This window comes from Opisthocomus hoazin, chromosome 2 (assembly GCF_030867145.1).
Source record: "Opisthocomus hoazin isolate bOpiHoa1 chromosome 2, bOpiHoa1.hap1, whole genome shotgun sequence".
NCBI lineage: Eukaryota > Metazoa > Chordata > Aves > Opisthocomiformes > Opisthocomidae > Opisthocomus > Opisthocomus hoazin.
This window is the reverse complement of record NC_134415.1, coordinates 39,488,580-39,516,317: the sequence shown is the minus strand read 5'-3', so window position 1 is coordinate 39,516,317 and position 27,738 is coordinate 39,488,580. Positions and strand designations below refer to the sequence as shown.

The following is a 27,738-nucleotide window of genomic DNA, read 5'->3' as shown; positions in this document are numbered from 1 at the left end:
TGCACAAAGAGGGAGCCCCTGCCTTGTCTGAACTGACAAAACTCTAAATATGACAGAGGATGCGGGGAGAAGAGGCGAGTAACTCAACATGCCAAGTATCTTCACCAAAACAGCAACGGAAACTGTAAAAGTGGGTTTGAGCACATAAATCCTTGAAGACCATATCTGAGTAAGTACAAAATTAATTCCACCAAGAAACTATTCTAATGAGTATGAATTCTTACAGATTTATTTTTTTAAAATTCACTTGTTAGAGGCTAGTTTCTAACCTGAACCACAATGATTTATACTCATGATCTCCACTACTGATCTTCTCCACACATCATATGACAGAGCACAACTTGCTTGTATTACCAGCAAGGTTCCCTTCAGTACACCGGTCACCATCCACCCACCGTGGTGGTGTCTGAAGTGATGGATTGAGAGAGCACAGAGAGTCACAGCACATGGTGTTACAACTGTAGCAAGCTGTCGTCTTCTTTGCCATTTATGTTTGAAAACTGGATATTATTGCTGGGTCTGGATGTGGAAACTCAAAAAAATAAAACTCTGGGGAAATAGCAATAAGGAATGTTGTTTGCTCAGCAAGATTTGGGAAGAAAGGAAATGATCTATTTTGTGAATTTAAATTATCCACTTAATGAATTTGTCTCACTATTTCTAGTAAAAAAAATACTTATGCTTTATTTTTGTAAAAAAAAAAAAAAAAAAGTGTCAACTGTCCAAAAATACTGAACAGCTGTACTGAAATAGCAGATTTTCCTGTATGTTTTTTTTTATGATTCAGTCCATTCCATAGTTTTGCAATGAGAACTGCAGACAGTTCTATTTTGCTTGCAAGAAATATGCACAATATGGCATGTGCCTCATAATCTTCTGTGATTAATGTACAAAAACACAGTCAGAACATATTTATATGATGGCTTGTAGAATTATAGAGATTGATCTTGGTTTCACTCATGGCCAATGGCTAAGGAGTACTTTAATTTGCTACAGGTGAAAAGGTAATGCAAACACTCTCATGTTTATTTAGGACAGCTATTGGGAATATTTCATGCCATATTTCAAATACAAATACTCATTGGCTGTCTCCAAGTCAAGGAAATATAAAGTCATTAGTATACGGTTTTCTACAATCTATTGTAAATATTAAAATTACACAGGTCATTTGACCCAAATTGAGATTTCTGCCTAGTTTCTTCACAGTCTTGACTTCCAGGGGACTGTGAGAGGAAGCAGTTTCCACCATGGCATCGCAGTACTGCAAAGCCCGCTCCATAATGAAGTGGGAATGGTATTCCAGAACATTCTTGGCAAAGCCTTCAAGCCACCTAAGGACTGAGAGCGAGGGTCTGCTGTCATCCGACTCAATGGAGAAGCCCCCTTTGCCTTTCAAGACTAAACAGATTTTTTAAAAAAATGTTTACACAAATAGTCTTCTTGAATTTCTTTTTTTTTTTTTTTTTTCCTCCTGATGTACAGGTTAAGAGCATCACATACTGTCGGCTGGATTACTGTTTTGGTGTTCACATGAGAATCCTTACTAAGGAGTCTGCAAGGAAGAGCTTACACATGGCAGCCATGCTTAGTGTTCAGCAGGTTAGTTGACATGATTATTTTATGTAGGGTTGGACTCATTTTCACAGCAACAAAGGAAATCTCCTAAAAGGATCTAAGAGGTGAGGTGTCCTGTGCAACCCCACTCATTGCACAGAGCACCTCTTCAGTAGGGTTACAATTTACTTGACATATTTCCTGTCAAGAGGCTTGCGTTTCTTCTGCAAGCTGAATTTCCAGACCTAAAACTACACAGTGTACTACTTGTGCTTCACATGCTAAGGAATGAATCTGCATCCCAAGCCCCTCATACAAAAATATCTTAATTTTATTCATATGGTTAGATAAAACACTAAGTCAAGGAATACTTAAACAATGAATGATGGGCTAAAATTGCAGCAGCAGCAAAGTGCTTGTGCATCAAGTAACATTCAGATCACAGACACTTTCTCCTACTTCTTCTCCCCCATCCTAACCACACCACCTTTCCAAAATCCCCATCTGCTTAATGTCTTTTTTTGCCGAGTCCCTGGAAGGCCTTGGGTTTAGTAGTTTTTTACAGTTCATCTCTGCTCTGTAAAACATTGGAGAGAGACTGGAAAAAATGGAACCAAAATGAAACAGGAGAGATCAAAACAACCCCAAACACGTTCTGGGGCAAATCTACATGTGATACAGGGGCTACGTCTTCATTGAAGTCAGTGAAGTTTCCACTGCCTGTGCTCTTCAAGGTGAATTTGGCGCATACTATGGCCTGCAATAACTTCTCGCCTGAAGCCTAGAGTACCTTAGTTCAGCCTTGCAGTGATGAGGAAACTGCATACGTCAGTGTTACTTATCATCTACTTTGAATATTCAAGTGACTCAAGTAGTCAGTCAGTTATGAACAGCAATATATGAAGCCTTGGACATTTTTAGTCTAACAGACTGAAAATATTGGACAGAAGTTACATCCAGTAGCACAGGGTTACTCTGAAAAATGAGCTCCAGCTATTGGTTCAGATGACAACTCACTTCAGTCTAAGTTTAGCTATAGAAGAGCAGCCAGATACAAATGCACCAGAGCTTGGGAGACCTGGGTGCAGTACCTGGCCCTAACAAGGACTTTGTGCGCAATTTACACTCAAAAGAGTTACTATCTAACTTCAGGCACCCGAGTTACATGCTGAGGATCCACACACACTCAATGACTACAGAGAAGACTCCTGAGGTAGTCAGTGCGGCCCTTTAGCAAAAAGCTACTTCTCTATCCTGATAGCAGAGGCAATTTTATTCATTCCTAACGTCGGGGGATAAATATACCATGCTGGGGCACAGCCCTTGCTCTTGCCTACCTCACAGCTCTTTGGAACATGGGCTAGTGCCAACCATGTTTATTTTCAGCATCTGACACATGGGGGACATGCATCTTGATGGAGTATGCAAGCAGTGATACGCATATTACTACAATGCACGCTGTCCTGCGTGAAATAGCTTCACTGGGGATGAATAAAAATATAAATGTGGCACAGGGTTGTACAATCACTGAGATCAATCCAGTCTACGTTATCAGTGACTTAAAAATATGCTAACTCATGCTCACTATGCAGTTGTAAGTAGCTCCTTCTGAGCAGGTAAAGATAAAGGCAGATAGCACTAACTGGAATGCCTTCACTTCGTACTCCGCATGATATTGTCTATGCAGAGGGGGCAAAGATGGGGACATCCTTGAGACTTCTCTCATTTCTGGAAAGGTATCCCTGCTGCAAGAAACTGGGGTGGGCTGGACAGACAGCACATGCTGAGAAGCTGATGGAGTCACCACCTCCAAAAAAACTTTGATTCACTACCTTTCACAAACGCTAAACCCTTATGTAAAAAAAAATAAAAGAGAAGAAAAAGTACCATTTAAGACTGTTTCACATGGGACTCCTTGCACGAGTTTCCACAGCACTACCCTACTTAGCCCTAGAACAGCATGCTTCTAGGCATTCAAATGTGAAGGGGTTAGAGAGAACAAAGTCAGATTAAAATATCATTTCATCCCTTGGGTCCACGAGCTATTGGCTGTGAATGTAAAGGAATTATCACACATGAGCTTACTTCTACAGGCGGCCTGGCAGGAATGCACTCCCATTCAGTTAAAGATCCTTTACAGGGAGCAATAGAAATGTTCTGTTCCTTCAATATCTTTTCATTCCTTTTCAAGCATTTATACAAGTATTCAGGGGCTTAACCAGAAATGAAAGAAATTCATTTTAGGTTATGTGTATTAAGAGGCTCTGGGACTCCTCTACCTGTCTGACTGTGCTACAGATTTTGTTAGCTGACTCTTTTTTTTACCTCTGGTAACTACCAGTAAATCCCAGCACTGGATTATCCTGTCCACCTGAAACAAATTCTGTTTTTACACTGAGAAGCATTCAAAGCATTTGAAGATGCATGGGATTCATTCAATGAAGAATTTAGTTGTAATCGCTTATAAACATCTGTTGCATTTTAGCTCAGTAAGTGTAAATAATAGAAATACAATGGCACATGCATGTTGGATGCCATCTCTTGAAAAAAAACCAACCAAACAAGTTACATTTCTCTTACCCAGCACTAGATCGCCAAAAAAAAAAGTACAACATAGTGTTTGAGGAAGCAGAGTTGATTAATGGGCTAGCCTGTTAAACCATCTGCTCTTGAGGACCGAGCTTTGAATCCCAGTGCCCCCAGCTGGGTCAGCACTTTTTCTGGTGCTGAGAAGCGACATTAAGTCTGCCGGCCTTTGCTCTTAGGAAGGAAGAAATAGTCCATGGAATTTCATTTGCCTTGGAAAAACAGAAATACCTTCCCAGATTCTGAGCACCAATGTTAGCAGAATTTGGTAAAAAGGAAGTGTTGGTTGAGCATTGCCTAGAAAAAAAGCAGGTAACATTACAACTAAAGAGGACTGAGCTCAAAATGTCTCTCTGTGAGCACAGAATAACCTGATCATCATTGGAGTGTCATAAAATTAAAAGGAGAAAAAAGCGACCTAAGGCTTCTCTGTGGCACACTGAATAAATGCACTTCCTGACAGTGCCTTTGATAGGCTCCCTATCAGCTTGTCACTTGGGCAAAAGGTAATGCTGGCCTAGCAATAAATGCTCTAATAATGTTTTGAACCCTTTGAACTAGATATCACAAAAGCTTGGGGCAGTCAAAATGCCAAATAAAGTTAACTAAGCACAAGAGTGGAGGCCAGAGACAGATGCTGTGAGCTGAATGTCAGATCAAGGGATGAGATCAACAAGGTGCTTTAAGAGGCATTTCCTGGTTAACTCAGGAATCTCCAGCAACCTTTGTAGTCTTTCATCCAAGCCTTATTAAAAGAACAGAGTGTGGGTTTTATAAGGGACACAGAGATGCAAGTGTATGTTCATTTGAACTCATCAGATCAAACTGGAACTGTTTTGGGTAGTTGCTCTCCCTAGTGTAATGTTTCAATTAAAGTTGTCATAAATAGGATACAATAAAATGAGAGATTTCAGGTCTGAAAAACTGACAAAACATTTGGTTTCTTGTCTCCAGTGCCAAGTGCCTTACTATATAGACATTACTAATAACTCCTTCCCCCTGGTCCCCCCCAAAACTTATTAACAACCTTTTTCATAAAGAATAACAATTAATTAGTAGTTTATTAGTATTTTACACATAACAAGTATATGGAAAATTAATGATAATCATACAAAATACTGTTCACTCCAGTATAGACATTAGCTTCACAGTTCAATATGGCCTACATAAAAATTGTGACAATTCAAAGCTATGAGCAACAAAACCACAGCAACTATAAACAACAGTGGAACAACTACTGTCCAGGATATGTTGCACCTTAAGCATTGACACAGGGTGGGAAAGACTTGAGAAACCATGCCAGTAGAATTCCTAGCCCCAAAATCTTCAACTTCTCAACAAATCTCCCTTTGGCTTCCAGTGCCAACGTGTTACTGCAGCATTTCCTCTAGCAGTCACCTGGGAACAGTATTTCTAGGGAACATTATTTCTAATGATGTCTTGGCAATTCTAAATACACTTGTCTTTCAACTCCAGTTTCAACTTGGTGACTCTGGGCTGTGTTTAGTCCCTTACTGCAGATAACCTCCCTTACATCATCATGATTACTTCAATTCGCAGGCTGCAGGAGCCACCAGGAACGGGCACCCTAGAAGATCAGGCAATCTGAATGGCTTTTTCCTTTCATGGGCATACATACATGTGTGTTTGTACGTAAACAGATTATGATTTTTCATACTTGTTACTGCGATGCTGCCATGCTGTATAATAGAGAAGGTGGAATGTAGATATTTTGTTATACATATGCAGATACATGTACGTGTTTGTGTTAAAATGGTACATATGCCAGACAGATATTATGACGACTCGGTAGAAAATAAGGCAAAATTCTCCCAGATGGAAAACACCAAAAGTGGCAATTTTTACCACTTGAATGCAGTCATCAAGTACTCTTGCCATGCTTTTCACAACACAGACAGAATCATGATCCAGTGTTTTCAGACTTCAATGATTAGCCATATGTGTTTCACTGAACATGCTGAGCCAGATACCATCGCTAGCAGCCACTGAAATCCCTACGGTTGCACAGAAATAGCGCAAGTGAAAATCTGACTCTGATAAGTGAAAAAGATGCTGTATTTTCCTCGCAATTGATAGTTTGTGCAGCTGGTAGTACAACATCTAACACTGTTTTATGGCACATCTCTCCCCTAGTTCCTCTTCTCTTGAAAACAGTGCAAGACATTACAGGAGAGAAGTAACAAAATCGCGCTGTTCTCACCTCTCATCTTTCATGTGCCTGTGTGTGGTGTTGCTTCCTCTAACATGCACTGATCACTGTTCCCACACCAGCCCATGTATTAGCATCATGAGGTGAGTTATAAGTGAAATCTGAGCCCTGTTGCGCTGTGCTCTGTAGAAATACACTTCAAGAGACAGTCCCAAGTACCTACCAATTCTAACAGATGAGATTAAAAAATGGTTGGAAGGAGAAACAGAAAGTATAGGTGAGATCAAATGACACATGCAAGAGTTAGAGGAAAAGAGTCTGACCCATCCTGCCCAGCACATTAATGCAAGGGCACTGCGCTTACCTCCATTTCTCTTTTGAAATCAGGGCAGAAGACAAGCTTGTGCAGCAAATTTTTTCACATTGAATGAACAGGAAATGTTAGAAACAAGCGGTAATGGGTGGCTTCTGACTGAAGTAGCCTTGACATACTGAACATTGTAGAACATTAAAGTAATGTCAATATTTATTATACAGATATGTGTATTGATTGGGCGGTAAAATGATCCAAAGTAATATATGCTATAATAATAATTGAACTCCATTCAGAAAAAGAGCACTGACATGCAGAGAAGGAAAAAAAATTACAGAAGACTATATCCATTTATTAAATTAGTTCATGTGGGCATCTGATTACCGAGCAAACAGCAGTACCCACTACAAAGCATTAGGCACCTTGTTGCACGAGCAAAACAAAAAGAAAATAAGGCCACATTTCTAAAATACTCCATCACAGCTCATTCGGGTTTGCCAGCTTAAAGCAGCTGAGAAATTGGCTGTAGCACTCTGCAGTTCAATCTCTGGAAGGTGCCCTGTATCCTCTGACTCATTTGCCTTTTCTTATGAATGACTAATGAATTTCTACATTCCGCATCACCACACAACACATCAATGCAAAGAGAGTTGTGCTTTGACCATCAGGGTATGACCATTTACAGAATAGCAACCATTAATTCAGAGGAAATTTGGATAAAATAAGAAGGACTGCACTTAGTTCCAAAGTCAAATAGATGTGGCACCTCTTTATTCCCGCCTTCCTCTTTCTTTAAGTGTGGGTTAAGGAAAAAATTATCCTGCTTTGGTATTTTTTTGTTTGTATTATCTCTGGGGAAACTGGGTTTATTTAACTAAACTGGCTGTGTATTTAAGTCTCCAAGTTCACAAATTATCCTCATAGTCTTCCCAGGCTCTGTTTTGCCTATTTGCTGGTAACAATTCCAGCCATAGGACTGCTTATAAAGCATATTTCCCACTCCTTCACCAGATGACTGATTCCTTTTTTTTTCTTTTTGCTTTTAACAGAGGAATGATAAAGTTCAGTATTGAATTAGTAACGAAGTTCTAATTAAAGACTGTGAAACTGGACTTGCAAATATTTTTAGGAGTATCCAGCTACATGGTACCTAATGTTGGACAAAGCCAAACATTGGCAAGGAACCGAAGTCATCCATTTACAAACCTGATTTTGGTTATTCTTGTGACCCTTGACGATGCACTAACCTCACAGACATTTTCTGCCTTGCAGGAAAAGCAGTAGTGTTATATCTTAGGAAAGGGCACAGTTCTGACTCGGTTTCAACCAGGACGTGGTAGAATTGTCCTGATGAATATTTTGAAGCTGATTACAAGCTTTAAAAGCTTTTTATAAGCTCTAGATAAACATTTAGTATTTTGCAGACCCTCACGCTACTATTCTGGTAGTCATATGGCTCTGCAACACCCACACCTCTAGCATGTACCCTCCAGGCACATCTGATCTGGACCAAGAGCAGTCACATGAGGAATAAGAGTAACATTGGCGACTTGCCTCAGAAACCTGCAAGCATACAAATGGGTTCAACTAATGTTTAATTTTGTCCATACACCTACGTCCAAAGATCACATCTCTTTGCAACAAGCCTATAACAATGGTACAGAAAGACCCAATTTATTCTTCCTGTGCTCAGAGCTGGCTGGAGACATGCCAAGAGCTGTAGAGATGACAATTTAAAGCAGTGCTGAGCTTAAATGCCTTGCTTCTCCACACTCTGTGCATCTCGTTTCATGCCTGGATGTCATGATCACCAAACAAATCTCAAATCTCAGTCAGATACATACTATGTTACTTGAGTTAACAAGACCCATTTCAGCCCATTTACCCAAGTGGCATCTACCAGTTAACACAAATCACAGCCAGAACAAATACTAATATTTTTACAATTTCTTCAAATAGCTACACTGAGAACTTTCGGATTTCCCCATAACACTGCTGGGCTTTCTTTGTCCCAGAGAGATGGTTTCAGCACTTTCCCCAGTGCTGGCTAAATCCTGGACATCTGTAAAGGCAAATGAAACCACCTTCTGGAGTGGCCTTCCTTATGCTTGTTTCTTCCCTCTTTTTTTTTTTTCCTCTTTGAAGGAGCTTTGCTAGGCTTGCCAAGGCTGCTGTAAACAATGCTTAAGAAAAGGCAATGATAAACAGCCCAAAGCAGATAAAAATGGGCCAGGAAAAGACCACAATCTATTTGTGTCTCCATCTAGCATGAAGTTGTAGGTAAGAGTCAGCATCAAACAGAGAAGTAGCTCCCCTGACTTCTCTGTCCTTCTTTGTCTTTGTGTGTTTCTCTTGTTCTGTCCTCAAGGTAGAGAGGGAATTAGGCTCTGAGACAGCAGCAACAATAACAGTTCTAACACAACCCTCCTGTCTCTGGAAAGGACAACTTATCGCTATTATCTCCCCATCAGGGAAAAACCTTAGTCTCCACAGCTAAAAGGAAAGGGATGAGAGGCTGTCAAAGTAGAAAACTTACTGAATATCTTACAAGTGCTTAACTCTTGTTTATTTATTGTATTTTCTACTATGATAAAAAGATAGATAATGATTTATTGTTGCAATCCAGAGTAGACTATGGTCTTCATGTTCAAAATGCTTGGCTTTATTCTACCTTTTATTAACCACTGGCAGCACCAAGCTAAGTTTAAACTTTTGTCCCCAAACCATTTTTCCCAGCAAGAGTAAGAAAGCAACCCCTAAATCCTGCTAGACAGCATCAACTGTTGAAGCTGACCTAATTGAAAAGTTCCTGTTTGCTTTAATGCTCTCATTTCAGAGCAATACTCATTTCCAGGAAATTTTTGCTTCAGTTACTGCTCCAGCAATCAGCATAACACAATGCTACCAACACACGTTCCCAAGGTTAGTTTGCTCAGGCACCTGCAGGTGGTAAGAGCAAGGGACCATGACATGGAGGTATGAAGGAGGAAGCTCTCAGCCTGCGTTTACCCACCAGCTCCAAGCCAGGTGCCCACCTGCATCACTGCCCACAGGTTAGGAAGCCCTAAGGATGAGAAGCTTCTCTGCTTCGAGAAGAAGCTGCTTTACAGCTCTTAGTGGTGACTCACTCATGCTGCTGCGTTTCAGAGGTGTCACAGTAGGACACTCCAGACCCTACTGCACTTTGTGCTCTGGTCTAGAGACATCTCAGTATTTGAGATTTCAGTTAACATATAAAAAAAGAAAAGAAAAAAAAGAGTGGGTGGGAGAAAAGAAAAATCCAGATGCAGAACAGGAGCAGTGTTTTGGTTTTGTTTTGAAAGGGCTTTCTTCCCTGAACTGAAACTGGTTGCATTTAGCTTGCAGCCCTGTACGGTGCAGATACACTAATGATTAACGATGTGCCAAGTGGTTCAGAGAAATTCAATTCAGACCCACAGATACTTGTCAGTCCCCAAGAATGAGAGCATTTTTTAAAACTGATCCACTAGTTACCCATTAAAAGATTCAGGTAGTAGAGCACCCTTGACCTTACTCTCAATGGCAGCAGCAGGTCTGATTCCAGAGTTTCTTTTACTTTTTTAGTTTTCCTGCCTCAAAACTTGAAAGGACACAGTCTAAGATCAGCTTCCACTCCTCAGTAGTTTCCTAAATTTTCCAGATGATATTTTGCACAATGATGTGTCATTTCATTTTGTATCAATCACATTACAGTATGTCACTTAATATAGCACAAGGCAATATGATTGACACAATCTGAGATGACTTGTCACAACACAAGACGTCAGCTGGGACATTTGTATGTTTTGGGTTTATGTACACACACACAGAGCCTTCAAAGCATGCAGGGAGGACACTCTCCCTCCTTTAAAAGTTTTCACAACGTCTTCTATTGCAGTGATTGATAAGCATCTGTTAAATATACTGAAATTTGTTCAATTCTCTCTCTAGACTACCTCTAATAATAAACTACCAGAACTTGAGTTTATTCCAACCTCTATTTATAATGGACACCTTCTTGAAGTGCCCTGTTCCCAAAAACAGACTTATTGTCAGGGAGTAGCATAACACAAAAACTCATTACAATTAACCACTTGTCCCTTGGAGGCATCTGATGCTAATTCAGCTCCCAAACAATTAATTTGGAGTAACCTCACAAAGCAATCCCTAAGCAACAGTAATCGGCTAATTCCCCTCTACTTGTGGTTCTGCTCATTATATTACAGACAACTTTAAATCAGGCTGTCATCACTAGTTCTTGCTGTCACCGAGGCGATTCAGAAGGATGAGTTATTTCACCCGCGATCACTTGTAACCCATCTGCAGAAGGAAAGCTGTGTCCAGGAGTGCTGGGAAGGTGGGAAACCCTGAACCACATTCTGGAGGGATTTGAGAACACAAGCACAACTGCACAGAAAGCTGCAGAAATTACAGGACTTGAATTACTCGTGAAGAAGCACAGCTTCCTAATGACATTTTAAGGAATATATGTTTTCCATAACACCCCCAGCCGGTATGGCCTGGAAGAGAAGCCCTTGACTGGGCACAGGGATTTGAGTTATGTTATTGTCTTCTCTGTGTTCTTAGAGCTTGGCTATATGGCCAGGCGCAGACACTCACCAGCTAACCAGGGCCACAAACAAAGAGAGTTCAGACACGTCTGCGCCTACTTGCAGGTTTCATGTTGTCCTGCCCCATGTCTCAATTCTCCATTTAGCAAGCAGAGCTTGTACTTCACAGGAGTGTTTTAAAGCTAAAACAAATGGCTGAAAGATGCACTGGGACTGTTGAAAAGCAAAGTACAGACGAGCCTGTTAAAGTAAACTGGAACTTCTTGGACTGCTGCCACCTTTTGCATCTGGGGAAATAACTTGGAGTGGCAACTGTACAGCCAGATGTTGCAAAACTAATATTTTAAGTTCTTTTTTGTGGCACAGTGTGATGCTACATAGAGCTATCAGAACATACTCTAAATATGCGAACGCAGGTACTAGGAATGGTATGTTCTGTCCAAGACAGCTCTGTCATCAGTCAAAATTCATAGCAAAAACTGTGTGATTGACTTAGCATCTCCAGCACAGAGATGAGACAATTCTGCCATGGCATATGGTGTATCCTGACCTGATGCACAGCTGTAGGGAAGTCAGAAGTGCAGGTATCTGCAGATATGCCGTCTCAGATCACATCTGAACAGTGGTGCCTGGCCAGAAATGCAATATCCCATATTTGTTCTGAGGTTGCAGAACTACAGAGGATGAACAAGGAAAATATTAATTACAGTAGATTCAGATGAAGCTTGTGTGTCCCCCTCCCCCCCCCAGAAAAAAAAAAAAGAATCTTCAAAGACTAAGTACTTCTATCTTCCCCAATATGTTCACCAGAGTTTTCTGCAACATGGCAGTTCAACTCATATTGCCCATATGGTGAGCCGTTTTTTAAAATTCAACATGCAAAGATATTCAAAAGCAATTCGCAAGCAACTGTGAATCAACAAATGCACTGTTCTGTCATTAGTATTTCATCCAAGTACCATAGTTCTTCCTGCTTCTAAACCTGCATTTACAGATGGGGTAGAAGGTTAGTGGCTCAGAAAGAGTGAGAAAACTGTACAGATGAGACTAAGTAGGAGTTGTTTTATTTCTGGAGAATCAGAAACCTCAGAAACACAGACCGTAAAACAGGAGAAGAGACCACATTCTCAGGTAGTGTATCGTCAAAACTCTCATAAAGTCCAGCTCAGCATATTTAGTATACCAGCTACAAAAAACCAAACCAAAACAAACAAAAAATACCAACCCCCACAAATGGAGCAGCAGGACATGTTTTTCCTCCTAGTTGAAGAATAATCAAAAGTTCAAAGGCAGAAAGATCAGTACTGAGAATTTCCCCAACTTCTTCCAAGAACACAACCCTGATCATCAATCCTTTCTGCGGGGCAGTGCTCACCACTCCTGTGCTTGCCCCATCCCACATCACCTAGGCCTTAGCTCAGGAAGGCATTTTGCCACCCAGAGAAACCCTTTTGAACAAGGCAAAGATTGAACACGCAAGCCAGTCACAATGCAGAGACATGACTGCAAGGTGGACGTTGCTTCCACGAGGAAACGTTCATCTCCTTCCTCATGCAGAGCTAAAGCTCTCAGTTTTACACAGTCCCTGCATGTTGCTTATTGCTGGGCTACTTTGTGTTTTGGGGAGAGGAGAACATTTTTCATATGTAGTTTATCTGAACTGCAAACACAGAAGAGGGAAGGAAATAAGAGGAAAAGCAACCGCAGATACCCTGAGAAGGGCACATGAAAGGCTGCATAATGGACACAGTACAACAATTAGAGCCACACTGCTCTCCCTCCCCACCTCCAGGCTATCGTAGGTATAATAAGTCCACTCTCCCTCATGCTACAGGTTGATGAGAAATTCTCCAGTTCACAAACTTACATTTTTAAAGGCTGTATCATTTTCCTGAGACAATTCGGCACAAGGCACCAGGTGGCAGAGAGGGGCAGCATAGAGCAGAGACAAGCCAGCAGGTTTGGGAACGCCTTGGCCAACTGAAACAGCCGTGCTCTCTGAACATGCAACCACAGATTCCATTTGGTTAGGTGCACATTGAATTTCTTTTGATGGTTAAAGCAGTGTCTGGACCTTTTGAAGCAGCACTTGTCTGAGACAACTTGTTTTCACACAGCTGTTACAGAGCCAGCCAGAGAATTCAGCAGGCTAAAAATAACCATGCAAACAAAAACAACACTAGTACCCAGGCCCCAGTATTTGGGTTAAATATAATCTAAACTGTTATTACTACCAGAAAAACACTGAGTAGAATCTCACTAGCAGGGACAGCACCTGAGCCAAAATCACTCAGGAGCTCCTAGGCAGTATGATCTGAAGGTCTCACCATGAAAGCCACTGAAGAAACATCACCTTCCCCTCATATCATGTAAATTGAGATGGCTTAATCCCTACAGAATAGAGCTACAGTATAAAACAATACCTGTCCTTCTTGCTGCACATAATCTGCATATAAACTTAGGCCAATACAAGATGATACATGAAAGAATCCAACACATTTTTCTATGTTGTCAGTGCCATAATTGCGATTAATTTCATAGGAGAAAACAGCTAGGGCTGGCCTCTTCAAACACATCACCCAGCCGATGTACAACTAGCACTGTGCACAAAGCCTGCTGGTGGCCAAGTTTCTGCATAAGCCCCCAAAATCAGTTTATGCGGTGCATTAACCTCATGCTGGAACAAATTTGCTTGTCAGGTTGTTCCAAACCAAGTCTTCTCCCAGACAGAGTTTCAGCTCACTGGGCTGAACGGCCAGTTACCTATTCAGGGACCTTAAAGATCTGGATCTGAAAAACCCCAGAGCCAGACAGCCTATGGCAGAGTCAAATTCCAGACCCAACACAAGAGTCATGTGAAACTTGATTTGAACTCAGTGTGAAAGCCTTCCTCCATCCACACGGATTTGCAACCTTTGAGTTTCTACTTCGCATTCCTCATCAGAACAAGCCCCAACTCTCCAAGCAACCTTTGGTCAACATAGTCAAGTTTCATACCAGTTTCTCATTAAAATATCACACAGAACATCTAATTTGGTGTGACTTCAATGCTCATGGTTATTTGAAACTGATCTCATGTACATCAAAAGTGGGTCAATGCTCCTTCAGCAACAAGTATTTAGAATAGCAGCAGTAATGCCGCAGTGTTTGCTTAAGCATTGGCTCATTTTTGATTTATTAATAGCCTCTTTCCAAGTGCTTGCACATTTGATTGCAAGCATCTCACGTGGTTTTAGCTGAACTTAAGTGTGGCTCATTATTACATCCCTAAGCGTAGCTAATATCATGCATGGTCACAAGCTCTGCAGTGACCTCAGTAAAATTAAAAATCGAGATTCAGCCTTCCATGAATTTTTCTACTTCTTTGTATTAAAATGCTAACATCACTTCAAAGTCCTTCATATAGTTTAATTACATACCTTCAGTCTGGCATAGATAATGAGTAAACGTATTGCTACTGACGAGCTAGAATTATCAGCACTATTTCATGTATATAACTTCATGGAATAATGGAACAGTAAATTCTTCCCCTAGCAAACAGAACAAGGGACAGCTCTTGTTATCGCTCTGAAAGAAGGAAAAGGTTGCTCTGCGAGCAGGAGCAGAATCTGCACCACAGACAGCTTGCTGCATGGAAAACTGCCTTGAATTAAAACAGTTAACTAAAGTGATCAAAGTCATTCAGAGGGGAGCTGCCTGGAACAATTCTTGGCAAAATATTTTTTTGATCAAAATATGATGGTTTTGTCAAAACAGAAACATCTCTCAGCTATATCTATTTCAGTGAAGTTTTCAAAAGGAAGATCTCTGAGGCCTGGGCTAGACCGCTCTGTTATTGGGAAGGACAGAAATCATAAACCTGACTTGTTTCAGAAAATTCCCTCCTGTGAAATGCTCAGGAGCCCTTGCCTCTGATCTAATGATGAAGAAAAACAAATGCTTTAAAACCTCAAAACTTGTTGCAATCACTGTCATTTTCTGGCTGGCCCCACACTGAAAAGCTATTGCTGATTCTGACTGCTAGCACTAGGTATTACAAAACGTGTGGTGTGTAAGTGGAGACCACTCAATGATGTGAAATCTGTATCTAGAACATAAATTTCAGTGAGATCTTTAAGATCAGATTGCACACAAAGGGAGTGGGAGGGATATAACATTTTCTTTTTTAAAATGTAAAATATTTTTATTCATTTCCTTTCTGATAACAGCCCAACACAAGCAAATCAAACAGGTGTGATACAAAGAGCTTAACAGTGGAATGGCCACAGAAGGCGGCTCTACTGATGTAGTAAGATCAGCTGTGAGGAGGTAAAGATACATAAAAAACCCCAAAAGTAAAATCTAACAAGTATTGCATCTTTTAGTTCACTTTGTACTGGTACAAGAGTTGACACAAAGGACCTTGAAGGTTTAACATAGGAAGAAATGTTGGCACCATCAAAAACAAAAAAATTTTCCCCCCACTAAGACTTGCAGTGAACTTTCTAGTAACAAGGTTCTCAAGGGAAATTCCAAGGGAGTCTCAGCACCCACTTCTTACCTCCTCTCACGGCCTCACTGCTTTAATTTCTTATCATGCGTTTCTTGGACTCTCCCATCTCACTAAGGAGCTCGTCAGTGCTCCGGCACTCTCCACTGACCTTTCCAGTATCACCCCAGCTGTCTCTGGAGCTCAGTTCTCAGGCTCCAGGTTTCCCAAGCTGCTCCAGGCTTCCCAAGCTACAGTATGAGCAGTCATAGGACATGATCTCATCTGCCATGTTTCATCGCATAAGAAGTGTTAACACTTGCATCAGCTTTTATCCATTATGATTTTGCAAAAACATACACCACAGTGGTGGGGCACTCAGCAGCAACAAGGCAAAAAGGAGCAAGTACAAGAGTCAATCATGTACACCACCACAGAACAGAGCCCCCAGATCCTTCTGTGGAAAAAAAAGCCAAGGAAATTTCAAAACGTTAACTGCAGTTGTTTGCCACATACTGCATTCACTAAACCCGGACTCTTTCAGGCCACCAGAGACACATGTTTCAGAGGCACACACTCTGCTTCACTGACAAAGCTGTGTTGTTGGCTGCAGGGAGTATAATGACAGGAACCCAACAGATCATAACTCCCATGATAGGGCATGAAGTTGGGGTGGGAGGGAGAAGCAATTTTCTCAGCTAACCTTGTCCCAGGCCTTTCAGGGCTTAATAAGATCATAACCAATACCTTGAATTATGTCCTGAAATAAACAGGTAGCCAGAACAGAGCACAAAGCTCAAGATTTATGGGCTAATAGTAGGTGACCTTCAAGAAAAAGGTTGCTACAGGCTGTACTTGCTGAAGTCTTTTGCAAGAGCGGCCCCAAGCACTGATTGCTAACCCCGAGGTGATGAAGGCGTGGAGCACATGCATCACTGGGAAGCCATCTCCGCTTCCAGAACAACCATAAATGAAAGAAATAGTACCATGAGGATTGGAACTAATGAAGTCTGGTTTCTTTCTTATTTGGTTCTTGTGGTTGATTGACTTCTGCGTCTAAGACGGCACAAAAGTCTGAAGGTTTTCTGGCAGCAGGAGCATTATGAGATTCCTTCCTGTGTGGATTCTCTGGTGTTAAATAACACCTGAACTGACACTGAAACCATGCTTACGATAAAGGCTCTGACAGTGACTGTCTTCCCTAGCCAGCTTCTTATTTTCCCCAATATTGAAATAATTTAGTTCCCTTTGAGCTTAAAGCTCTTCTTTCATGTGGGTTTAAGAATGAACTGTTAGATAAAGTAAGGGAGGCACATGCATACATATACACAGAATGCAGATAATCTTCATTTTCCTTCAAATCTAAACTAAGATGACAATTGGCTGTACGAGGAAGATTTATTCTCAGTGGCAGTGAAGGGAGCCAATGATGATGTTTTCTGAAGTGAGGAACAAGTTCATCTTTTGACCTCTAGCAAGTGACCAAAGGATGTCAGACCTGAATACAGATGACAGTTTGTGGAAATATCATGACCCAAAAGGCAATGTATAAAAATTTGTTACAATAACCAAGCAGGGGATTCAGTTGACCATACAGAACTGCAGGACCAGACTCAGGCCAGTCTCTACAGGGACTAAGCAGATGCTAAAGTTTCATTACTCCTTCTGGTTGCAACAACCCATCTTAGCAACCAGGTTTGGACAAAGACCATAAACAAACTTCCCAACCTCTTCAGGCAGGGCCAGAAGCTTCTCCACGTCGGGGGCGGGGTGGCACAAAAAGTCACAGGGGAGAGCGAAGAACCAGCACCATCTTTTAAGAAACTATGAGCAAAACCAGGGATGCAGAGACAAAAGCAACAGACATTGGTTAGGCAGGTGGCTGAGTTTTATTTAATCAAAAACCTGTGCCATAAGGAAAGATGAAACATAGCCCATTCTGTGTTGCAACCAATCCCAAAGGTCAATTTTGTTGCGGGCACACTGTAAACAAAGGGGATATTTATTTCAGAGTCCAAACACGCTGCAACAGAGGGAAGGCAAAAGGAAGGGCAGTTTGTGCTGCAGATTAAGAGAAGGCTGCAAGACCTGGCGAAGCCAGTGCTGACAGATTCCCTTATTAAAAAGTGTAGCTTTGTGGAAGGCTTGCCATTGACAGCTCTGACATGGCCGAACTTCAGAAAACCACGCACAATTGGAAGACTGTGCTGAGGCCAGGACAGTGGGGCTAAGGGGTACTTCTAATTTGTCAAAGTTGTATCTAATTCCACTGAACAAAGTTTGCAAAGAGAGATGAGCAGAATCCACAAATGATTGCTCATTCACCAAGCTCTGATGGAAAGATAGGCCAGCACACAGCTTGGGCTTTGTAGAGTAATCTGAGCTGCTCAAATCAACTTTGGATAATTCTGCCTTGTGGGCATAACAGTTTTCCTTGTTTCTTCTTTAATAGGATTATTCTGCACAATATTAAAAAGATAACATCAGTGTCTTTCAGTGTCCCCATAAACTATTTCTAGATATATGAACGGAAGCTTCAGGTGGTTTTTTTACTATTTCTGATACAGACTTATGAGAAGTGAAGATCTAAGAGAATAATTTGATTCAAGTCTCATATTTGTTCTGTAAATAAACTAAAAATTCAAAATTACTTTTAAAAAGAAGAATCTTCAAAACTCACGCAGTAAGAACAAAAAAGAAGAAAATTACCACGCTGAGCATGACCGTGAGCCAACCCCTGGATTCAGTCCACTGATTCGAAAATCTTGACAAATACAGGCAGAGCAATCCACCTGTATCTGCAGTTAGAGGAGGCTTTCCATTTACAACAGTGGATGTTAGATCAGGTCTTCAAAAAGCCAATTCTTAGGTGAGAAAGATAATTAATGCATAGTAAAAAAAATATATATTTCCCCAAATTAAAAGAGAAGACATAATATATTCTGTCACAGCAGTATTTTCAGAAGACAAGAAGGCAGCGAACGCTTTCACCATTCCTTTCCTTTCCAAGGAAAAAGAGAACTTATAAAAAAAAGTATCACCATATCACATTGTATTGTCACCTAGGAATGATCTCATTCCTGTCCTTATACATTATTTTAAATGCAACAGTCCTCACTGAAACTGTATGAAGGTAAGACTGAATAGAGCGTGCAAATTTTAAAATGTGTTAGGCAACCAAAATCAATGTCCGCTTTGAAACCATCAAAAACTGAATGGTTTGCAGTTACCCAACACTTTCACGAAATTAAGTGCTAGAGAGTTAAAAAACTTGCCCTAAAATATTCTCTCACGGGTGTTTTCAATTTATAAAGGTATGTTATTTGGATGAGCTAATGCATTATTCTTCATTTCATTTAAAACCAAGCCACAGTGAGATGGCCCTTTAACTTTGAATTTGTCTACACCTGGATCTTGTACAGATTGCTCTAACACAAATCTGGTGGTAGAAAATTACTGCTTACCGGGAGGCAGAACAAGTTTTGTCTGGAAATATGTTTCAGATCCCAGTGCTATTCACGGGTTTTCAGCAGCCTCAGCGGGCCCTGTATTCTCCCTACATCAAACAGACCACGGACTGGATTCCTGGGATGCTATCCCCATGAGGATGGCATAACAGCATCTGCTGGATGCTATGATTCTGCTTAAAGGTGGTACCCACATTGTAAGTGCAGCTAGTAATTTCAGGTGTCTGTTTACTGACTATTCAGCTTGGGATGTTGTAGTTATCTGAATTTCATTACATATCACACCACCAATCTCATTTAAGGAGCAACCGTTAAACAATCTACACTTTGAAGCGGCCAACATTATCACAAGATTTTATTTTACATATATATGAATATGTGTATTATACCTGTTTTTATATATATTTTATTATCATTTAATTTTAATGATTTACATCGCCAGTAAGCCACTGGTAAAAGTAGCATAGATCATTCCACCCCTAAAACTGACCCCCTAAAAAACACTCAGCAATAACTTTTCTTATTTATTATGCAGAATGCTAGAAAAGGCTTCACCTTTGGCCATGTCTTTGCACAAATGTGCACACAAAATCTTGCTGTCTGAGAGGCAAGGACAGCCCTGCTCCCTTCCTGTGCCAAAAGAGAATATACGTATTGTGGTACTGGCTTGCTTTCTCTTCGCTAAAGTACTATGGAAAATGAGGCTGTAAATCTGTTTTGGTTTTGTTTATTTTTAATAAATACATTAATTTTAAGGCTATACAGGACCATTTATCTTCTGGATAATCATTTGACCTTCTCTCTAATCTAGACCAAAGAATCCACCTCAGGGACTTCTTTAATTCAGAAAGTATTCATTTAAATATTCAATCTATCACATCTCTTGGGAAATTCTTCCACTGATGATTTAGCTTTGCTATTAAAGACGTGCACCTGTTCTTTAGCCTAAATTTATCTATTTTATACATCCAACCAGTGGACCTTGCCATGCTGTTTTCTCCTAAATCAATTACTTTCATTTCAGAAAACAAAATCAAAAAGTCTTAGAAGTTTTCTCCTGTGTAGGTATGTGTAAACAATTAAACTCTCCCTTGAAATAGTTTAGATTGTGCATTTTGCTTGACACATTATGAAACAATGAACAAAGCTGCTGAATTGCTTTTCCAAGGAACAAAGAGAAACGTTTCTAGTGTCTGATGAAAGGGTATGTAAAAAAAAAAAATTTAAAAAAATGGCAGAACTAGAAAGACTCAGGACAGCATCACAGCACATAGCCTTTCTACCCTCCCTATTTCCACTGCACCTTTCACAGGTTTGACTAAAAAAACCCAAAACCTCCTCTTCCTTGTAAATATAATCTAACCTTGTGCTTCACCCTTTGACACTTCACTGTTTGTGCTCTTTGACTTGTCCCCATGAGACGGCGTCATGAAAACATAGTGCAAAATTCTCTGTTGCATTTCAGCACAATTCTGATGAAGCTGATGGCATGTGCAGGCTTACACCAGCTGAGGATTCTCTGCATTTCTGAGCACACTTCAGGTATTGCACAAGTGTGGTTTGGGCAAGTAGGCACAAAGCATCAAATATCAGACTTTTCAAAATACAAGTACAGGGAAATGAAGAATAGCAAAACATAGAAGATTGTCCCTCTACCTATGGTCTCGATAAAAACCCAGATGTTTGCTGCTGTACCTAGGCACTTGGAAGCTGCTAGTGTATTGGGTTTCTTTCACATAGGGCTGCCAATATCTGTTCATCACTTATGGAGGCAGACAGGTGGCAGATGCATTGGGTTACACATGAAAACCCTTCTGGTAGAATCATGCTTGTGAGGCTTCCAACCATAAGAAGAAAATTTGTCAGGTAGTGACTTGCTCCCACCAGTTTTCAGAAAAGATTTTGCAGGCTGCTCAGAGGTTAACAGCAGGGAGAGCAAATGCAGGCCATGGAGCATCTCCTTAAATAAAAGGAGGAAAGGAGAGGTTAGAAAGCTGAAGTCTTTACTCTGGGATGAATTGAGTCTCAAGTGGCATTTGAGAGCTTAGCCACAATCTGTCCGTATATAAATAAGATACATATTTTAATTGCTCTGAAGCTCTTTCCACAGCTCCCAGGATCTTTTCAGATAGTCTTTCGTGTCCTAACCTGACACCTCCAGCCAAAAGCCAAGCCTTCTATGGGATCCATATCACAGTTCTAGGTACAGGGAAGCTGCTGATTAAGATACTGGTGAGAATGGTCTCATCTTTCTAACACCTTCCATCATTAAGCCGAAGAACACTAAGATCTGAATAAAACTGATGGTTTTGTTATCATTACTCCCTCTGTCCTTGCCCCTGTTAGGCTGCATAATAAAGAAAATAGTCACATTCATTTTTCATTTACATACACATTTTTGGCAAACTCATTTCCAGGTTTTCAACATGGTTTTTTTCTGCAGCAGAACTAAGGTTTTCTTCAGTTTTATTTTCTGGTATTGCTTGTTACTTGTTTACAATGAAAACTTTTCATTAAACTTTATATTGCCTTTGCATTTTTTTTTCAAGTCTTGTTTTCTTTACAGCTGTTTAAAAACCTGGCTGTTCTTTTAATTTTATGTAAGTAAACTACATAGACTGCCTTGAAAAAATAACCTTGATCCTATATTCAATGTCAATAAATGTTTCTGATCATATTTGGAAATCCTATGATACTGTTTAAGGAATTTTGCTGTATTGTTATAACACTCCTGCCACATAGGGTCACACTACAGTGATCTCCCAGACACCCATAGCCCATGGGGTTTCAGTATCAGGAGAAAAACCTTCAATCTGATTCTGGATTCAGTGAAGCAGGAAAAGAGCACAGAGGCAACAGGTGAACTCGACCACATATGTGAAAAGACAGAATGCTGTGTTATCCAGTTTAGGTGAGGTTTTTTACATTCTTTTTTGAAGGTTTTTTTAGGATGCAAGTAGCTTTATGATACCTGTCTTTCCTCTACTCGTTATTCTTCACAAAATCCACAAAAATTGAAGTACTTTATATTCTTCCATTTCAAAATGACATCTTCTCACCAAAATGAATCAATTATTGCTCTCTGTTAAAAATTGATTTCTAACACCGAAATCACTTCAGATATTTTTTAAGCATTTTCTCAAAGCATATTTTTCTTGCTATAAATGGTAATACTTGAATAAAGACAAAAATAAACAACTCTCAATAGCAGTAGGAACAAGTGAGGGGTTTGTTTCCACTGCAGGAAGGTGACTGCCTCTTCTGAGCCAAGAAATCTTTGTATAGAAAGATTATATATAAGAATATAGAAATATATTATACATAATATATCATATATAAGAAGATAGAAAGATATATATATATATACACACACGTGTAGAAACATCATTGATATCTGTATGTCTACACCTAACAAGAGCACTGCCAGCTCCCCACATCACTTCTGAGGGAACAGTGACATCCACCTTGTGTAGAGTTACTGGAGCTACTCACTCCCGTAGGTTTCACTGTGGGACCTGGCCAGGACTTGGCCATATGTTTCAGCAAAACTAGCCACCACATCCACGGTCCCTCAGCAATATTGCTTTTGCTTTGGATGGACCTGCTAGCTCAGGAGTCTGAGCTGCTTTCTGTTACTCAGTATGGCCGCACCTAGTGGGAAAATGACAACTCTTCAATGTGAGGAAAATGCCTTCTACATGCTCTGAAAAGCACCAGGTGCTTCCTTGTGCTCTGTAAAACCAATCAAGTATAACAATGAATGAATCATACAAATAGTGTTAAAAATGTTGCTCTAGAAGAATCTCTGCTCTCTCTCTTCATCCATGCAGCCTCAGAGAAGCCTGTACTTAACTCAAACGCAAAGACATCCTTTTTCTTTTAAGCACCATCCACTTTTACAAGGAGAATGAGATTTTCTGCCATTTCTTGAAGATTTGGCAGCACTAGTCAAAAGGGAGAGTGATACAGACAGACATTTATGGAAGTTGCTGGGACAATCATAATTTCATGGGCAGGCTTGAAAAGCTCTTTTTGGGCAGACAAAGAGCCCACTGAGTCCTTTTAAAGGTTTTCACAAAGAAACTCATCGGTTTTCTAGCACTGTAGTGAAATTAGAGTCCATATTACTTCTGCTGAGATTTCTTTATAAACAGTAGCTGTCCATTTATTTATTGTGCTTTTGTAGTTGATATGGGAAACACAGACCCTCCAGAGAGTTCACTATCAGGTAGAAGTGTCACATGGTAAGCATAGTAGTTCTAACATGATGTGCAATATTTTCTTGATTTGAAGAGAATTCTGGTTTGATGAGGGCTAGCCTTGTTTTTCCTCACTCTAAGTCATTTCAATGGGGAAATCTCTTTTTTATGTTTCTCCACTACTTAATATGCATTAAACAGCTGTACTCTATGGTTTCTGATGAAAGAGGAGTCAGGTATCATCTTAACACTTCCCAGCCAATATTGCTGCCTTTGGAATGCAGCCCAATCCTCTCACCTTTACTCTCCTAAATAAACCTTACTTCATACATTAGACATTATGCAGCAGAAGAGGCAAGAATAAAGTCTCCTCTAAGTCATCAGGATTACTCAGCAGAATGAGGATTACTTGAAGAAATGCTGCACTGTAGAAGCATCAATTCTTAACTAACGGTGGAGTCAGTTACCAACAGAATTGGCTTTAAGAGATATTTAATCCATGCACAATGCAGGATTCATCAGCTGAAAGCCGATAATGTTTCACGTCAAAGGTGAATACCACAGCCTGGTGATGGCTCAGTAAGCAGGTCTCTTTCTGCACAGTAGCGAAGATGCGAGACCTAAAAATCCCAGCTTCTACTTCAAATAAAATAAAGCTTTTTGGCCCCATGAACGCAAAGACAAACTTGTAGCTTAAGGACACCCGTGACTACAGAGAGGATAGACCCACAAGAAAAATGTGGAGCCTGCTGGGAGTTGCAGGAGAGGTGTGAATTCATTTGGCTGGTGTGTTAGCTCTGAAAACTAATGATGCCTGTTCAAATGCCACCATGGACAACTCTCATTGCTGATCAAGTCCCACATGGAGTAAAAGGCATTTTACTGCTCAGAAGATTTGCACAACCTGCCGTCAGAGGCAGATCGTCAATGGTACTGAGACAGAGCAAAACTTTGCAGAATACAGCTGCCATCCTGGCTATTGTCAAGTTAGCGTTTACATGAAAATATGAAAGCAAATAACACCCTTGATGAAAATTACTCCACTGCTCCTATTCAAAGAGCTGTTACATGAACACCCCACACCCCCCTGCTTCCATCTACTCAAGGAGATCACCCAGGAGCAGAGATATTTCTTACTCATTACTGTTATCTGTGTTCTTGCCACACAGCGGTCAGCCTGCTACACTGCTGAGACCATCACTCCGTGGATCCATCTCACTGCAGCCAGAGCGAAAAGCAGCTGCCTGCTTATTTTGGGGTATTTCTGCCACGCAATCTACGGGTCATGTTCAGGGCACCAGTTTTGAACTCAAACGCAGCTATTACCATTCTTTTCATTACTGCAGGACTGGTGATTATCTGAGAAAATGGGACTCGCAACTAGGCTCGTGGATACCTGGGTGGGGGGCAACTCCATGGGTGCAGTTAAGGTCCTTCAATTCTCCTCTTCAAGGCAAGCACTGGCTTTTCTTATGTATCTGTACAGCCACTAGATTCCTGGGCCCCAGATCTTGGTTAGGGTCTCCAAATATTTTTCTAATACAAATAGAAACTGATAAGAGTAGTATGTTGTAGCCTACAGTTTTATTGGTTTTTTTTAATATGTAACACAAAGATGAAGAATGAGGCTTATATTTTACAGGATAAATACATATATGAATTTACCATTTCATCACACATCTCTTCTGTAACTATTAAACACAGCTGCTGTGAACATTTCCCACTGCTTTGCAGCATTTTGCAGTAAATCAAAGTAATCTGCATTACAATACTAGGTTTCACTGCAATCTTGAGGAATTTTTCAATTGCCTCTCTTGCATTTCAACTGAGATCATTTAGCTGAAATTATGAAACACGCATTAGCGATTAATGCTTCCAAGATTCCACATTACTGTCAAATCACTAATACATTACCTTTCATAATCTAATTTGTTCACACACTAAAATACACAGAACATGCAGAGCTTAGCAAATGGCCTTCTAAAATGTCACTTTTTTTTTTTTTAATTATTCCTTAAAGGGAAAAGGAAGACCCCTGCAAGCATCTAGAAAATATGTATCAGTGTCCTCGCTTTCAGCGGCCTTCTTTCTGCCTTTCATGCATCAGCTCCAGGACATGACAAAGGACACAGCCATGTATACCACACTCAGCTGCTGGTGAGACATTGTGAACCTTCACCAAGACACAGAGCACTTGCTGTGCCAAGAGCGTCTCCTGTGGTGAAGCATGAAGAAATCTTAATGGACGGAATTGATCCACCAGCTATAAGAGGTTGATCAGAACTGCCATATACCCCAGGTTTTTTTGGAGGGAGGTGGAAAACAACCAGCTGCTTACCATTCACTTTACACCTGTCAGCATTTGCACTTGAAACTACAGTACATTTCAGTGTACCAAGGTTTGTGTTATTGAGCAGTTTGGGGGAAGTAGGGCTGGGGAAGGAAATGGAATTTCTGAAAAACACTCACTCTGTAGAGCTTCGGTGTTGTATCCGGTAACTACTGAGACATTGCTCCCTCTTTCTCCAAAGAAGATCAGGTCATAAACCTATTTTTTAAAAGTGCACAGCAGCACCACATAGTATGACAGAAGTGAGAGAGTCAAGGTGAAATTCAGCAAGAATTTAGCTTTCAGCAGGATCAGGACTTCCTCCCTGAACCCAGCAAATCAGTTGCTAGTTCTTCATTTGGACTGGCTAAAGAATAAAACCAGGTTATAAAGTCAGCTCTGAAGAGGAGAGGGAGGAGGAAGGGATGACTGACCAGCAATTTCAGACATCATCCTCCTCCCAGCTTTTCAGCTGCATGGAGGCAGGTGTGTCCTGGGCAGCCCCTGGGAGCACAGAGGAGGGACATCTGCTAGATGCATCAGATTTGTTAGGACAAGGGAGACTCACAGTAATGAGAAAGGTGTTGACACCTGCGTAAGGGACATGAGAAATAGGCAGAAGACAGAAATATGGTTGGGTGAAGAATACACAGGAGGGAAAGGCACACACTTCGATGAACAATGGAGCAGAGAGAAAAAAAAAAAAAGAAAAATCAGAAACAACTAACCCTGAGAGAGGATAGGAACAGCAAAGGACCTGGCTATTCAGAAGGAGACTGTCTGATGCGAAAAAATGTTGGCAAAAGAGGTTACAGAAGACGAAATGAAGGAGAGAGCTTAGGGACCAGAGGTTAACAGGGTCTCATGGCTAACACAAAGAAAATAACACAGACAAAGCATTTTCTCTTGTTCAGCACAAGTTTGATCAGCAGATACTTGTGCTTCCCCAGATAAGCTAAAATCTGCATTCTACTCATCGTAAAAAAAAAAAATTATAAAGGCCCCTTTGTATAAAACGTCTGACATCACTTGATGAACGCTCAAACCCTCTGCTTGAAATGCTCCAAAGGTCTCCTAAACCTCAGCCTCCTCAAGATCTTCCCCTCTCATTTCCCCGAGGATTAACCGTATGAGCAGTCCCTCCTCTTTTCCTGGTCTCAGAGACAGACAGGACTGTGCTCCAACACATGGGGACCGCCTTTCAGCTCTTGCTCAGATAATGGCAGTGCAAGTTGACTCATGGCATTTCAGCAGCCCAAGCTGTACTGGCTTTGGAAGATATGAGGGGGAGCATAGCTGGAAACATCCAACTGACTGCCATACAGGGCCAACATACCCCAGTTAGGAACTCTATATGCGTGACTACAGGGTGACTTGTATCTTTTCTGAAATGGAGATAAGTTCTTCACACCACAGCCCACCTGTTTTTAGAGACTCTTTGCACACACCTTGTGTGCCAAGATTGAAGTGACTTAAGTTCCATTTCTGAATTAAAATTTGAAAAGCAACATTTGTGACATGCTAGGGTATGCACTGCTTGCTGTACATGGCACTCAATATAAAGTCTTGTGCGGGAAGTTTGTCCTTAGCACAAAACAACACAACAAAACTAAAAACAAACAGCCTCAAAAAACTTGGCTATATTCCTGCATCTGCCACAGGCCGTTTTGACCCTGGCTCTCACCACCTACATGTAAAATAAGGTTTAACACTGCTATGCGAATATAACCATCATTGCTGGGGCAGTGTTCTGACATTTCAGTGCCATGATGCACTAGGGTTGTTTGGTTTTTTTACTAACTAATAAAGTTGTACGTTCATATGCCATGTTTCATCCCAGTGTAACTGTTTCATTTCTGTTAACAGTTCAGGCTGATCTAAGTGATGTCTGCGCTCAACTGCTCTCACAATCCCGGCATGCTGAAGCGTCCTCTCTCCCTGCATATCACCCAGAGTCCTCTCGCTAACACAATTTTTCAGTTGGTTAAAAGTAACAAGTATAAAATGGAGGCCCCAAACACCCCTTGTCTTTATGCTCATTCTTCCTCATTCTGTAATCAAACACCAGGACTACAAATGAC

General features: G+C 40.7%; 1 long non-coding RNA gene across 1 annotated transcript; it reads left to right on the top strand.

The window, feature by feature from the left end:
- Positions 1 to 27,392, top strand: LOC142365395 (uncharacterized). The gene is made up of 3 exons (XR_012766459.1): positions 1 to 169; positions 1,483 to 1,599; positions 25,349 to 27,392. It is a non-coding gene; the product is annotated as an uncharacterized LOC142365395 (long non-coding RNA).
- Positions 27,393 to 27,738: the final 346 nt, after the last annotated feature.